Here is a 16207-nt window from a genome sequence, read left to right as displayed (position 1 = left end):
GGGAGACACAGAATCCGAAACAGGCTCCAGGCTCCGAGCTGTCAGCACAGAGCCCGACGCGGGGCTGGAACTCATAGACCGTGAGATCATGACCTGAACCGAAGTTGGACACTCAACCGACTGAGCCACCCAGGCACCCCAAGGACATTCTTTTTTTAAAAAAAGATTTTATTTTCAAGTAATCTCTACACCCAATAGGGGGCTAGACCTACAACCATGAGATGAAGAGTCACATGCTCCACCAAATGAGCCAGGAGGAGCGCCTTAAGGACATTCTTTTTTTTCTTTTTTCATTTAAATTTTAGTTAGTTAACCTACAGTGCAATATTGGTTTCAGGAGTAGAATTCAGTGATTTATTTCTTTATAACACCCACTGCTCATCCCAACAAGTGCCCTCCTTAATGCCCATCGCCCATCTAGCCCATCCCCCCCCACCTCCCTCCAGCAATACTCAGTTTGTTCTCTATCATTAAGAGTCTCCTGTGGTTTGTTCCCCTCTCTTCTTCCCCCTCCCCTTCCCCTATGTTCATCTGTTTTGTTTCTTAAATTCCACATATGTGTGAAATCATACAGTATTTGTCTTTCTCTGATTGACTTATTTCGCTTAGCATAATACATTCTAGCTCCATCCACGTCATTGCAAACGGCAAGATTTCGTTCATTTTGACGGCTGAGTAATACACCATTGTGTGTGTGTGTGTGTGTGTGTGTGTGTATATACCACACCTTCTTTACCCATTCATCAGTCGATGGACATTTGGGCTCTCTCTATAGTTTGGCTATCATTGATAATGCTGCTATAAACATTGTGGTGCAGGTACCCCTTTGAATCTGTATTTTTGTATCCTTTGGGTGAATACCTAGCAGTGAAATTGCTGGATTGTAGGGTAGTTCTATTTTTAGTCTTTTGAAAAACCTCCATCCTGTTCTCCAGAGTGGCTGCACCACTTTGCATTCCCACCAACAGAGCAAGAGGGCTTCACTTTCTCTGCATCCTCACCAACATTTGTTGTTTCTTGTGTTAATTTTAGCCATTCTGACAGGTGTGAGGTGGAGTCTCATCATGGTTTTGATTTGTATTTCCCTGATGATAAGTCACGTTGAGCATCTTTTCATACGTCTGTTAGCCATCTGGATGTCTTTGGAAAAGTGTCTATTCATGTCTTCTGCCCATTTCTTAAGTGGGTTATTCGTCTTTTGGGTGTTGAGTCTGGTAAGTTCTTTACAGATTTTGAATACTAACCTTCCAGGACATTCTTAAATGAAACTGGAATCTGTTTTCCTGTGTGTATGTGGTGACAGTTGGTGCCATGTGCCAAGAAGGTGGCCATTTTGCCCTCTATTGCTTTTGCATCATCAGAAGGGTCACCACAGTGAAAAAGCCAACATCTTAATATTACTATGAAAATAGTTTTTACCTTACAGACTCTCTGAAAGGGTCTCAGAGACACCCCTTAGTGTTCCTCTCTCCTCAGCTCTCCAACCCCAGTGACCTCTGGCTACTCCAAATTCTATTGCAGCACTTAGTAGATTGCGGGTATCTCTGAGTCTGTGAGGTAAAAACTATTTTCATATTAATATTACAATATTTTTGTTCCCCAAGTTCTTGCTTTGTAATTGATTCTACCCTCTATTTTTAACAATAATAAATGATTTGGCATATCTATTGCATGTCAAACGCTATTCTAAACATGAAAAATACAGTAGTCAACAGGACAAGTAAGTCATTGCTCTCATGGCCCTTATATTCTAAGATAGACAATAAACTTGTAAATAAATGAATGCATGAGACATAAGCCCTATAATGATTAAAAATAGACTGATGTGACCAAAGGCGAGCTTGTAGTGAGATGGCTCCAAAATGAGGGGTGTCAAGTGTGTGCTCTGGTGTGAATAATGGTAATTCATGAGAAGAAATGAGGACGGGTGAAGTTTCCAGTAGACTCGCTGGGGTAAAACTGGAATCCCCTGGAAAGCTCGGACAGGGAAGAGGGAAGAAGGCATGGTTCTTCGTGTTTGAAGGAGTGCCATGTTATCCTTTCTGGGGAGGACGGTACCTCACCAGCCTTCTGGGGGAAATAGCCAGGCAGCGACTGGTACAGGATTGCTGAGGTTACTGGTTGCTGCTTGTTCCTTCTAGAGGCTGGTGGGAGAAGGGGCCAAGGAGGGAACTGGATTTATCTGTAACATGAAATTTTGGTTGTCCTGGTTGTGATACCCAGCCGACATCGACATCCAGAGGCTGGCTCTCACCTCTTTTTGTTGTGGTTGTTTATTTATTTATTTTGAGAGAGAGCAAGCATGAGGCGGGGAGGAACAGAGAGAGAGGGAGAGAGAAAGAATCCCAAGAGACTCCGTACTGTCAGCACAGAGCCTGAGGCAGGGCTTGAACCCATGAACCATGAGATCATGACCTGAACGGAAATCAAGAGTGGGTGCTTAACCGAGTCACCCAGGCACCCACGGCTGTCACTTCTGATTCAGGGTATTCTAAATCCACGACTAGAGCACACTAACAATTTTCGTGTCAGTATTCACCTAAGCCAGCTATCTGGGGGCAAAACCAAACGAATGAAAATAAAAAGAGAGAAATCCCACAAAACTCAAAAGAAGGGCTTGTAGGTCCTGTTGCAAAAAGCACCTTGCGATGGAGGAAATTCTATGTCACTCACTTGAAAGAGCTCTGTAGAATCAGTTCTACAAGATGGCAAGAATCAGTTCTTGCCCTGTTTTCCTCTCCCCTTTCCCCTAGAAAGGTGTCCCCGCTGTTCCTACTGAAGGAATGTGTCCTCTGCCTCTCCAGGGCACGTTTCCGGTGTTTTCTTCTGCTGAAGCTCCTCTCATTAGTCCAGGGGAGGTGTCTCTTCTCTCCTGGAGCTCCACCTTTCCCTTCTCTTCTCTGTGAGCCCGCTCCTCTGGGTCAGTGCCCCTTCCCCCACGCTGCACAGGAGAGCCGCGATTTTGTTTCCTGAGTTTCACCTTTTCCTGTAAGTATGAATTAGTGTAACCCCAAAACAGGTATAATTTACCTCTTCCGTGTGTCCTTTTTTCCAACCACTTCATGGTTTTCAGAAGGGACATACTGGACAGGTCGCAGGTCTCGGTGCAGAGTACTGTGTAAATACAGTGTAAAGTCGACTTACAATGTGACAAATGTCTCTCCTCTCAAAGTGCCCATCCAAGGCCATCCATTCAATCTCCTCTACTCATTAAATCAGAGCAGATTCCCCCTTCTTAGTAAAGCGTAAAATTCTGCAGGGCAGGGACTATTGTCTGTCACCATACCCCTATAACCACAGCCTTTACAGACTGTTGACACTTTGATTGTAAGGGTGTTAGAAAAGGTGGTTCCTTCTACTCCTCAGAGGCAGCTGGGGGCGGGGGTGGAGTGGGCATGCGTGTAGTGGGACCACGAGGGTTTCTCTAATCTCTACTCTGAGAGCAACAGTACTTCCATGGCGCCCACCCTCCCGCAACCACATAACTTATGACACGGTCCCTTTGGGGTTGGCTCTGAGGTGTTTAAAGCCAAATACATATGCCACATTTAGCAACTCTGCAGCGTCTTCTCACAAGTGTCTTAAGAATGAGATACAGGGGCACCTGAATGGCTCAGTCAGTAAGCGTCCAACTTCAGCTCAGGTCATGATCTCGCAGTTCATGAGTTCGAGCCCCAGTTGGTCTCTGTGCGAACAGCTCAGAGCCTGGAGCCTGCTCTGGATTACGTGTCTCCCTCGCTCTCTGCCCCTCGCCCACTCTCATTCTGTCTCTCAAAACAGTAAACATTAAAAAGAAATTAAAAAAAAAAAAAAGGATGAGATACATAGGTTTCCTGGCTGCCATGTCCTGACGACCACGTCTTCATCATTGTTGTTCTGCCTTTGAACTCCTGAAAATAGACCCCCATATGAACTTTACCGAGTGGGTCCTGCATTTCCACCACAGGACGATTTTTCCCATTTTAAAGTCACACGAATCACAGTGAGCCTTCCCTTGGGGCCCTGGGGAACCCTGGAGGGGGAACAACACGTTTTAATAAGGAAAGGGGGAGTCAGTCACAGGGAACCAGTAGGCTTTCACAGCTGCCCACCCCAGTTCTAGGCCACCAGCACGCACTCTAAGTGACGCATGAGTAATTTGCCTTGCGTGCCTATTGACAGTACTAGGATGGGGGTACGTGGTAGCTGTCGGGGTGGGTGGTGGCCCAACTAGCAGGAAATCCTAGAGAAGACAGGAAAGCGGAGGAAGAGCTGTCCGGTTTTCCCGACAGCCTCGTGCTTTACAGTAAATTTATACACTGCAGGGTGAGGCAGGAAGACCGGGGCGCATTCTAACTGGCCACTTGATCCCTCCCCATCCCAGATTCTCAGCTTTATAGCCAGCTTCTCTCCTTACTTCCAGATCTTTGGTTTCTGCAAGCCTCTGAGCCACCTCTTAGCTTGTTGAAATGTTCTTTCTGTCTCATTAAGTCCGATCGACCCCTTGCTTTGAGCGTCTCCTTTTATCCTCTGGGAACCTGTTGAACCACTGACTCCATCACCAGTGGCTGACCCAGTAGCAGCACCAGGCATGGGAGAAGACTGCCACCAGAAAGAAACTCCGGGGCACAGCGCAAGCTGTCTTTGTGCTCCAAATCTTAACTGTTCAAATATCTTCCTCCAAGTTCTACTTTTCGGTATAACTAAGCTCACGGAGAGCAGAAATAAAGGGAGCCGAAGTCGTAACTAATGTAATTTCCATTGTGGAATGTCAGCTCATTTATTTTTAGATGGAAATGTATCCCGCTTTGTCACCTCCCACCTAAGGCCCCCACGGAAGGTAGTAAGCATTGATAACGTTCGTTAAAAGCTGAGATTTCACATTTTGCTTATTTTTGTTTGGCTCTGCACAGCCAAAGGGCAAAGAATTCAGACAGCTTTCCTGCAAACACCCACTTTGCGTTTATACCGTGTACGAAAGCAAGCAGGCTCTGGCGGTTGCTGTCAGGGAAGAGGAAATTGTCCTCAGCTTAATTCCCAGAATGTAGAGTTCGAGCATGTGGCAGGAACACGGCGTGTGTACTTGAGAAACACAGGGCCCTGCTACCGCGCCGAGAGCAGACGGATGGCTTCAGCAATACACAGCCCGGGTTTGATGAGGCCATTTCCTCCGTAAGAGGAACACTGTGCATCTTGGTGGATTTAATTTTGGTTTTGGCTTATGGTGCTTTAAGATTGCTACTCCAGGGGCACCTGAGTGGCTCAGTTGGCTAAGCATCCCATACTTTGGCTCAGGTCGTGATCTTGCGGTTTGTGAGTTCGAGCCCCGCATTGGGCATTTTGCGGACAGCCTGGAGCCTGTTTCGGATTCTCTGTGTCCCTCTCTCTCTGCCCCTCCCCCACTCATGCTGTCTCTTTCTCTCTCAAAAGTAAAACATTTTTCAAAAATAAAATAAAATAAAATAAAATAAAATAAAATAAAATAAAATAAAATAAAATAAAATAAAATAAAATAAAATTGTCACTCTAGAAGCTGAATGTGTGAAGAAGACAAGCGCTTGTTCCCCCAAAATGTCATGGATTACATGGCCATGAACTGAACACCCACTCTGGTTTCTTGTCTGGTTAGGTGTCCCCCAAAGCAGAGCCCAGGTGCCTGGAAGCCAGGTGTTCATCACCTGGCCCTCCCCCACCTTTCCCATTTCGTATGTATTTAGTCAGGGTTCTGCAGACAAGTGGAACCAAGAAGATGCATCTAGAGAAAGGGATTTATTTTTAGGGATCTGCTCACACAATTTGGGGGAGGTGGCCAGTTCAGAATCTGTAGGGCAGGCTGGCAGGCTGGAAAGGCCAACAAGACCTGATGCTGCAGGCTGGAAGCATAATTCCCTCCCTGTCGGGGGACCTCACTCTTTCCTCTTAAGGCCTTCAACTCAACCCATCGATGAGACCCATCCACATTGTGGCACATATCTGCTTTACTCAGAGTCTGCTAATTTAAATGTTAACCATATCTAAAAAGATACCTTTCTGGGCAAATACAGACTGATATTTGGCCAAACTGGACCCCACACTCTAGCAAAGATGACTCATAAAATTAACCATCTGCACATAGTAAGTGCTCAACGAAATGATCTGATTTGATATGCAGTCCCAGACAAAACATGCTCCTGAGCCACTACGTCTTCAGCTGAATGATATAGGGGTTGCACTTCCTTCCTCCAATTCTGCTAGGCCAAGGTTACAAACGTAAGTCTTGAGAATGTAGACAAGGTGTGACCTCTGGTTCCTTCACACAAATTGAACAGCTTTAAATGAGATGATAACACCTTCCCTCACCATTGTGGCTGCCCCCAGTATTGGCAGCAATAGAATAAATCCTATACGGTGGTTCCCCCCTTATCCTCAGGTGATACTAAGACCCCCTAGTGGATGCTGGAAACCACAGATAGAATCAAACCCTACATATACTATACATACATACCTATGATAAAATTTAATTTAGAAATTCCGTGCAATAAGGATTAACAATGATAATTAATAGACGATAAAATAGAACAATTATAATAATACACTGTAATGAAAGTTATGTGAATCTGGTGTCTCTCTCAGAATAGCCTATTGTCCAGCACTCACCCTTCTTTTTGTGATGATGTGAGATGATAAAATACCTATGTGATGAGAGGAAGTGCGGTGAATGACGTAGGCGCTGTAACTAATGTTGGGCTACTACTGACCTTCTGACAACATGTCAGCAGGAGGGTCACTGCTTCTGGATCATGGTTGATGGCACGTAACTGGAACTGTGAAAAGCAAACCGCAGATGGTGGGGGCTACGGAACAAAGTTCTATAATCCCATGAGCTGTCTTCTTGGTGTCCTGTTTTTCTCAGGCCTCACCACACCCAGGGGCAGGACTCAAGCAGCTTAGGGGGTCCAAATCACCAGTTCTCCAGAAGAAAAGGGCTCCTCCTCTAACAGTGAATAGGTTGCTTAAGAATTTAGAATGCACGGGTGAAGGAAATGCTTCTGAAGTTACTGGGGGCTCACAGAGAAGCTTCTAGAAAAATAGGCCCGAGATCCATCCTTGACTCCTGGTCTCTTTGTTGTTTTTTTCTTTTAACCAGCCGAGGAAGGAAATAATGTCCAGTGTCACTGGACACGGGAAAAGAGTCCATGAGGAGGAATGAGAGTCAAACCACAGTCAACACACAACCCTAAAGCAGTGCCTTGTCCATAACACTCAGTAATGTTCAAGGAATAGGAGCGCCTGGGTGGCTCAGCTGGTTGAAGTCCGACTCTTGACTTTGGCTCAGGGCATGATCTCAGGGTGCTGGGATTGAGCCCCATGTTGGGCTCTGTGCTGAGCATGGAGCCTGCTTGGGGTTCTCTCTCCCCTTCTCTCTCCCCTTCTCTCTCTGCCCCTCCCTTGCTTGCTCTCTCTCAATAATAATAATAATAATAATAATAATAATAATAATCATGGAATGGACCAGTTATCCTCTCATTTTATCCTTTCTCCATCTCTATTTTCCTGAACCCCTGCCCAGAGGCAGCATCCAGGGTCATGATTCCTTTTGCTCGATTCAACCCCAAGGCTTCAAGCAGATAAAACCAATATACTGGAGACCCTAAACACCATCGTGGTGCCTCAGCTTTGAGTCCATATATCAAATAGGATGGGCGTTTCGTTCAGGCAATGTTCCACAAGAAGGAAAAAAAGCAAATACTTTAGTTCAGTTTAGATAACACATAGACCTATTTCTGTTTTCTGTCTGACTCCATGTGTATGAGGATTTTGACATGAGGAAGGCAATTTGCTTTAGAAATGCGTTCTTTCATTTATTTTTGTTTGTTTGTTTTGTTTTCTGAATTTGCAGCTCACTGACTGAGCCAAGTCACTAACTCATGAATCTGGCATTTTAGGCATCTAGATTACATCTCTTGACAGTTGTTTTTATATGTGGAGTTTATTTGAAACAAATGCACAGTCAAGGATAAGTCCTTGGACTTGGAGCCAGTAGAACTGGGCTCTGATGAAACCCTGGACGTCATGTAGTTTATTTCTGCCAATGTAGAATAGATGCATAAAGCCAATGGTTTGTATTCCATGAGGCTTTGAGGGGATACTGAACTGTAAAGAGGTTAACAGGGACATAGGTCTGGAACTTAAAAAATTTATTGTGCTGTGTTGGATCAAGCTCAAAAAACACTAGCCTCCAAATCGGGTGACCTTAAGAGCCATAGTCATTACCTTTTATATCTCAGGCTCATCCTTTTCTACCAAAGAACTATAGCTCTCAAATGAAATACATAATCACTCCCTGAGGGATATTAGGAAGTGATATTATTTCCTAAGAAGCAAACAAACTGGCACAGAGAGAGACAATAAAGGGATGGGAGACCCTTAACTGGTTGTGCCGAGGAAGATTTTTTTCAGAAGATAACGTCCAGGCTGAGAACTGAAGAGTCGGGAGCAGCGGGCCGTGGGGAGCTGATTTCACGGAAGTAGTGACAGTTAAGATGGACAACAGCGCGGCTGAGGAGCTGCGGGGACCGTGTGCCACCCCCATGGCGTCTGCCCCGCGCTCCTGGCCTGCTGGTGCTGACGTTCACAGAGAAGGCGGGGAGAAGGAGAGATGGGGAGGAAAATCAAAAGCTACGTTGTGAACAGGTCCTGTTTGTGACGACCGTGAGAATTCCAAGGGGAGATGTAGGGTAGGCGTGTGCGTGTCAGGGTCCTGGCAGGAAACCAGGGCCAGGGGAAGAGAGCCTCATCAAAAGGCTCTTTACAAAGGTGTGGGCAGAGTTTAGGAAAAGCAAAGAGGCAGTGCGGTGCCTGAAGCTGGTGACAGAGGGGAGGCGTTCCCATGCCTGGGCCTGAAGAAGCAAGGGAAAGGGTTAGTGACTGGTTGGGAGAGGAGGCTGGGGGACTAGAGGTGGATGGAGAGGACCTTCTGAAAGTGTCTGCGGCCTTCAGTGGAGAGACACAGCCGGTCTGAGGTGAACCACAAAGAGGGAGCTGCGCTAATCGACTTATTGCCCTCACCCTCCTACCTTTCAATCTTCTGCTGGAAACTTCTATTGGCTAAGCCCAGCTGGAAGTCAGAGAGCCTTCTGATGTCGTTCACAAAAGTCAAACTGCTAGGGCAGAGAGGAGGGTCATCAAGAGTACAGAGTGGGTCTGGAAGGACAAACAGAATACACACACCACAAGGCAGCTGGATACACAAGTTGGAGCTCTACAGAGACGCGCGAGCTGGTTAGAAAGAGTGGGCGAATAGGCAGGAATTAAAGTTTTGGCAATAGATGGAAGGAGAGCATCGTGGAAGGAGAGCAAGTGAGGAGCAGTGAAGAACTCTGCTATTAGAGCTTAGCTGGGGCAGCGGGGTGGCTCAGTCGGTTGAGCATCCAACTGTAGCTCAGGCCATGATCTTGCGGTTCGTGAGTTCGAGCCCCAAATCAGTCTGCTGTCAGCCTCTCAGTGCAGAGCTGGCTTCAGATCCTCTGTCCCCCTCTCTCTGTGCCCCTCCCCTGCTATGCTTGCTCTCTCTCTCTCTCTCTCTCTCTCTCTCTCTAAATTAATCAATGTAAAAAAAAAAAAAACATTAGAGTTTAGCTGGAGAATAAAGAGGACTTTGCAAAGGAGACTGGAAAAAAGTAGCCAGAAACCAAGGAGGAGAACCAAGATAGTGTGGTGTCACAGAAGGGCCAAGAGGAGATGAGCGCAACAGAAAGTGGCAGTCATCCTCCTGCGTCAAATGCTCCTGGAAGCTGATAACAGAAATGCGCCTCTGGCTTTGGCAACGTCACTCAGCAACTATGCCAAGCACCATGCTTGTGGCTGTTGCAAAGAGGGGTGAGCCCTGGATTCTGAGGACACCCCAACCTAGACATGGGACCAGGCATTCTGTGGGGTGACTGATCGGATAGAAATAGGAACAAATGCCTTTTGAAGCAGAAAGGGTACGGGGAAAAGTTACCTAAGGAAAATCAGTTATGTATATGGTGCGTATAGCAATTCTTCGGAACAAAGAATTCCAATACCGGGAAAATCTTGCATTTTAAGCAAGAGGAAAGTGAAACTCAGGAAAGTAAAACAACCTGTCACTCCTTGAATCAGTACCCCTTTGGGAGGATGCTGACAATCTGAATATTCTCTTGATTTCAGACTTTTTTGATTAGACTTTCAAAGGACAGACCTATGACCTATGCTTTATTAGAATCGAGATGTTATTTACTTAAAAATTTTCTGTGAAAGTAATATGTTTATGCCAAAGAATTGTTAATAATATAAGAAAATTAAAATCACTCTTAATTGCATAATCCATACCCCTAAGTTTCTAGAATGTTTTTTCAGTTTTTTCCTGAGTGCATGTATGGCTGCCTAGACATTTCTCTTTAAAAAATGTTTTCCACACAACCAACAGAGTGAAATGGCAACCACAGAATGGGAGAAAACATTTGCAAATCATGTATGTATAGAAGGTTAACATCCAGAATATATAAAGATCTCCTACTATGTTGAACATCACTGATCATTAGGGAAAATGTAAATCAAAACCACCCTGAGATACCACCCCATCCACCAGAATGGCTACTATGGGGGGAAAAAAAAAAAAGGACACACGCATATAGAAAACAATAAGCGTCAGCAAGGATGTGTAGAAATTGGAATTCTTGCGCACTGTTGGTGGGATGGAAAATGGCGCAGGCTCTAAAGAAAACAGTATTGCAGTTTCTCGAAAAATTACAAACAGAATTACTATATTACCTGGCAATTCTATTTCTGGGTATATATCTAAAAGAACTGAACGCAGGGCCTTAAACAGATACTGGTACTCCTATGGTCATCACAATATTCTTCACAACAGCCAAAAGGTTAAAAGCAGCCCATTCTACCGACAGATGAGTGGATAAACAAAATGTGACATATACATACGATGAAATATTGTTCAGCCTTGAAAAGGAGTGGAATTCTGACACATGCTGTAACACGGACGAACCTTGAGGGTATTGTGCCAAGTGAAACAAGCAGGCACAAAAATACAAATACTGTGTGATTTCACTTATAAAAAGTACCAGGGCAGTCACATTCATCAAGATAGAAAATAGAATGGTTGTGGCCAGGGGCTGAGGAAAGGAAAGAAAATGGGGAGGAAGGAATGTTGCTTTACGGGTACAGAGTTTTTAAAAATTATTTATTATTTATTTATTTATTTGGTGAGAGAGAGAGAGTGGGGGAGGGGCAGAGAGAGAGGAAGAGAGAGAATCCCAAGCAGGCTCCTGGCTGTCAGTGCAGAGCTAGATGCGAGGCTCAATCCCATGATCTGCAAGATCAAGATCTGAATTGAAATCAAGAGTCGGATGCTTAACGCCACCCAGGTGCGTTGGTATGGGCTTTCACTTTTGCAAGATGAGGAATTCTGGACATTGGCGGTACAACAAGGTGAGTGTATTCAATGCTACTGAACTAGACGCTTAAAAACTGGCTAAAATGATACCTGTTATGTTACACGTATTTTACTGCAATTAAAAATTCCACATTAAAATGTTTATAATTTTGTTTTACTTCATTTAAGAATACCAAGTGAACATCTTTTCATATCAATAAACATTTTTTATATTATTAGTTTAGTTGCCACACCATGGTCTGTTTTTGTTTTTGTTTTTGTATCACTTACTTAGTCAAATCTGTTTATGGACATTCGGTTTTCTACAGAGCTAAACATCATAAGCAAGTTGCAATGGACGTCACTATAGCTACATCTCTGCCAAATGTATAATTATTTCCTAAGAATAAGATTAAGATAAGAATAAGAATAAGATCAAAGGAGAACAGAGCTTGTCAGGGGTGAAGCAGGTGGGAAATGTAATACAAAAGCTGAAATATGAAAACCAATCAGCAGAGAACTGAAGTGAGGTGTGATAAAAATTAAGTGCTATGCAAAATACTTCTAGTTGGAGAAAGGAAATGTTATTTACCTATTTCTTATTCTTTATTCTTTACCTGTTCCTTTATTCTTTACATATTCTTTACCTATTCTTTATTCTTTACCTATTCCTTTATTCTTTATATAAATTATACTAAGATTCTGCTATGCACCATTGTTCTGGACACTGATTTCGAATTGTCTTAGATACTCTCTTATCCCTCCGGAAACCCAAAGACTAGGGAAGAGAGAAGCAAGTAAATCAACATTTCAGTGCAGCTTAGTGCAGAAGGGAATGGAGCTATGCCTCAGGTCTAATGGGAGAAGAGGAAATTCACCAACGGGGAAGGCTTCTTAAAGGAAGTGGCCATATGTCAGTCAGCTGAGTTTTGACAGGAGTCAGAGTTAAGTTACACTTAAGAAAGTGGGTAACTAAATGGCGTAGCCCAATCCAAGATGGCCCCCAACGATCCCTACCTCTTGGTATTCACAGCCTTGTGTAGCCAATCTCTCCCACAGGATTGGGGCTGTTCTGAGTCACCAAGAGAGAATGGTAGAGATAACACTGTCTGAACTCCGAGGCTAGATTACAGAAAGCACTGAAGCTTTTACTTTGCCCTCTTGGATTACTTGTCCTGGAGGAAGCTGGTTCCTAGGCTATGAGGATATTCAAGCAACACACATGAAGAGGAACTGAGGCCTCCCACCAAGAGTCAGTGCTAACTTACCAACCACATGAATAAGGCACCTGAGACGTGGATCCTTCAACCCAGGGGGAGACAGGTCCGGCCAACACCTTAACTGAGGTCTCATGAAGGAGCCTAAGCCAGAACCAAGAGACGTAATAAGTGATGACTGTTTTTGTAAGCCACTAAAAAGTTTTGGGGTGATCTGTTTCTCAACAATAGTTAAATTAACACACTATATCTAAGCATGGGTGAATGCATAGCTGAAAATTTTTAAATATGGGAGATATTTGGAGTGACCTCAGAGAAGGTAACATGTGGGGGAACGGAAGTAGCTGGAAACAGAGAGGAATGCCTGGGCCAGATACTCCTTCGTTTTTGCCAACAGAACCAATACCGTTCACGTATTAGGGGAATATCTGGATGAGGTCAAACAGGTAGAATGTGTCTCTTAAGAACAACAGCAGTCTCGACAGCTGGTTGAGCATCCGACTCTTGATTTTGGCTCAGGTCACGATCCCAGGGTCATGTGATCGAGCCTTACACCGGGTTCCTCACTGAACATGGAGCCTTCTTAAGATTCTCTCTCTCTCCCCGCCCCCACCCTGCCCTGCTTGTGCTCTGTCTCTAAATTAAATTAAATTAAATTAAAATAAATTAAAGTAAATAAAACAAAACAACAGGCTGATGGGAAAGCCTCGGCTGAGAGAAAACCCTCAAAGGGTGAGCAGACGGTGAAAACTCCAGTGTCATGGAGTTCTAAAAGTTAAAGGAAGAGTTTCAAAAAAGAGGGGGTGGCCTCTCTCTCTCTCTCTCTCTCAAAGGCAGCAAAGAAGTCAAGCAAGGCCTGAGAAACGGGTACTGGAATTGTCACCGTGGACTACAGTGAGGTGTGCACAAAGTGCCAGGGAAAGTGCCCCGGAAGGCAGGAAAAACGAGCCACATTTGAGTAGAGACTCCAGGAGCCGGGGAAGTGGACAAGTGAAAGGGATTTCACATCCAGGTGTGTCTGGACCGTGGGATGGGAGTGGAGGTGGGCAATGGTGAGGCCGGATGGCAAAAGGTTTTAGGGAGAGTACGCTAAAGAGCCTTTAAAAAAATTCAGTTTATTTGGGGGGGGGGGCGGGGAGAGAATCCCAAGCAGGCTCTGCACTGACAGTGCGGGGCTCCAACTCACAAACCCTGAGATCACGACCTGAGCTGAAACCAAGAGTCCCACGCTTAATGGACTCAGCCACCAAAACGCCCTGAAAGATCCGCAACTTTAACGTGCAAGAGGGTGATTTTTGAACTGTCCCCTGAAGAGCCCAAGGGCTTCCCACCTGCCAGTCTGCTTGATGGCAGAGGGCGGGCGGGATGGTGAGGTGGGTTCTAGCCTCCACCTTCCCACTCCCTTTTCAAACACATTGTGCTTCTGATTCGTCCTTCCTTCGGAGGCTGTATTCCACGGCCAGAATTCTGAAAACCAGCCGTGTTGGCGATGGAAGCCGTGGCCTTAGAGAAGCGCCAGGCTCAAGGAGAGGGGATCACGTCCTCTCACCACACAGGAGGGCGGGCAAGGCCCTGAGGGCCACCTGCAAAAACGTGCAGGTTTTCTGGATCAGCTTCAGTAGCAACGTGGAATAGAAAGGGACCTGGGGCTTCGGCGAGGGCTCAAACCTTACCAAGGCCCCGCAAAGGACTGCACTGCCGCAGTGCGGCCCTTCCTGAGTCACGCTTCCCCGTGGCACACCTGTCATTAGCTCCTGTTTCAATCTCTGCTTCCCAGGGGATGAAGCAACTCACCAAACATACATCCTCACCCAGCGGCAGAGGCGGGGTTAGCTCCCTGGACTCGGACTTTAAACTATTGTTTAAAGTCTTCAACCACCAGATGAAAATAGTGGAACAGCAGGGCTGTTCGAGGCACGGGCGGAGGGGGGCGGGTGAGTCGTGGGAAGCGAGGCCCAGGGAGGGGCGCAGGTAAAGTGAAGAGAGGCATCCCAGCCTGTCGGGTTTGCCCGAATCTGGTTCCTTCTGTGCCAAGCAAGAGAAAGTCGTGCTCTCTGAGCCCCCTGCTGTCTCTCATGCCGTGGCGCTGGTTTTCAAAAAAGTCTAACGTGTTCAAATGTGCCAGCTTCCCGTTTTCTGTCAGTTTCTAGAACGGTGCAATTCAAGGGAGGAGAGGAGGATCCTTCCTGTTCTGTAACACGCTTACATCCTAAAGCGCTCACCTTCGGGAGTCGCGCCCTACGTGGCGCAGAGCGAACGGATCCTCGGGCTGCTACGTGACTGCGCGCTCGCCGCGCCCCTCGCCGCCCCGCCGGCGCCCCTGTCCGCGCGCTTGGCCGCCGGGCGTCCCGGGGGGCGGGGTCTCCTAGGCGAGGCGGGGCGGGGCCTCCCCTCCGGCCTCCCACGCCCTCCACGCGCCCCGGTCGGGGAAGCTCCGGGAGCAGACGCGCTCGCAGCCAGGTGCGGAATTCCGTCTCCTTTCTCCACCCAGGGCGCGCAAGGTCACCGCCGCGCTCCGAGCCCTGCTTCCTCGTTCTTACGCTAGGGGCTGGCGCCATCCCGGGGCCCTTACAGCTCTCAGGTCTGAGGCTGTGTTGTCCTGAATGTCGCTTTTCTGTGCCCCTGTCTGCAAAGCGCCGCGAGTTCCTTGGGATAACAGTGGTGACTTAAGTTTGCCACCCATTGCTTATGAAATCCACTAAAATGCCACTTTAGAATCAGTGCTGACTTAGATGCAGTGACTGTCACATCGTCCCTGTATAGTTTACCAGTCACTTTAAATGGTAGGCTGGGATACAAATCATTACTTCCATTTTGTCGATGAGGAAATTAACGTTGTTTTTTTATAGTAATAATCATTACTACTAAAAAGGTAAATTGCTAAAGAATTTACATATATGAAACTCCTTCTTCTGGAGCCACTTTCAAAGAATGCTCCAGATCTGACCTTAAACAAAGGTAAAGGGCAAAGCGATGTTATCTTTTAGGTCAGGAAAATAAACAGAGTTTTCTGTTTTCTTCCCTCTTTTGTAAGCAGTGACATTTGAGAGGTTTCTCACCAGCAGGTTTTTGCTTATGCCTGAAAATTATCTGACTGACATTAGCCTAAACAAGGGGCAGGGGCAATCTAGGGGGACCTCCCTTGTGCTTTAAATAGAATGTAGTGAGGTCACAGAAATGGGGGCCTATAGTTTTTTAGGGGAATATCTTCGTGCTCATTTTATGATCTCCCTGACCCCTGAAAATGGTGAGGAGGGTAGAAAGGAATAAGATTTCTCTGCAGCTGCTTGCTTCCTTGGTGAGGCTTGGAGAGCGTCCAAAGAACCCCAAGGGGAGCAGTCCAGCTGTGTAACTGGTCTGGGGTGGGAGTCGTGAGGGTGCATATGAGTCCCATCTGCAGAGCCTCTATTGACTGTGCATTGTAACCTGTACTGCAGTGTGAGGAGATGACTCTCTCTGCCTTAGAAAGCTCAGAAAAGTTGCCTCAAGTGGAACCACTGGGAAATCGCAGAACTGACTTTCAAACCCAACTATCTGAACTCCAGCTTCAGTACTGTCTCCTATTTCAAAGAACACAAATGGTCTCAGGCCCCATCAGAGTGAGTCCTAGGATGGCAGA

At 46.0% G+C, this 16207-nt stretch overlaps 1 long non-coding RNA gene across 1 annotated transcript; it reads right to left on the bottom strand.

Annotated features, from left to right (window-relative positions):
* Positions 1-526: 526 nt before the first annotated feature.
* On the bottom strand, positions 527-15569 carry LOC147581515 (uncharacterized). The gene is made up of 4 exons (XR_015249985.1): positions 14811-15569; positions 12640-12732; positions 6717-6782; positions 527-3114 (listed from the first exon to the last, which is right to left on the bottom strand). It is a non-coding gene; the product is annotated as an uncharacterized LOC147581515 (long non-coding RNA).
* Positions 15570-16207: the final 638 nt, after the last annotated feature.

The sequence above is a fragment of the Puma concolor genome, chromosome B1, assembly GCF_028749965.1.
Source record: "Puma concolor isolate L17-30 chromosome B1, mPumCon1.1.hap2, whole genome shotgun sequence".
Taxonomy (NCBI): Eukaryota; Metazoa; Chordata; class Mammalia; order Carnivora; family Felidae; genus Puma; species Puma concolor.
The sequence above is the reverse complement of the archived record's forward strand: the minus strand, read 5'-3'. Positions and strand labels throughout refer to the sequence as shown.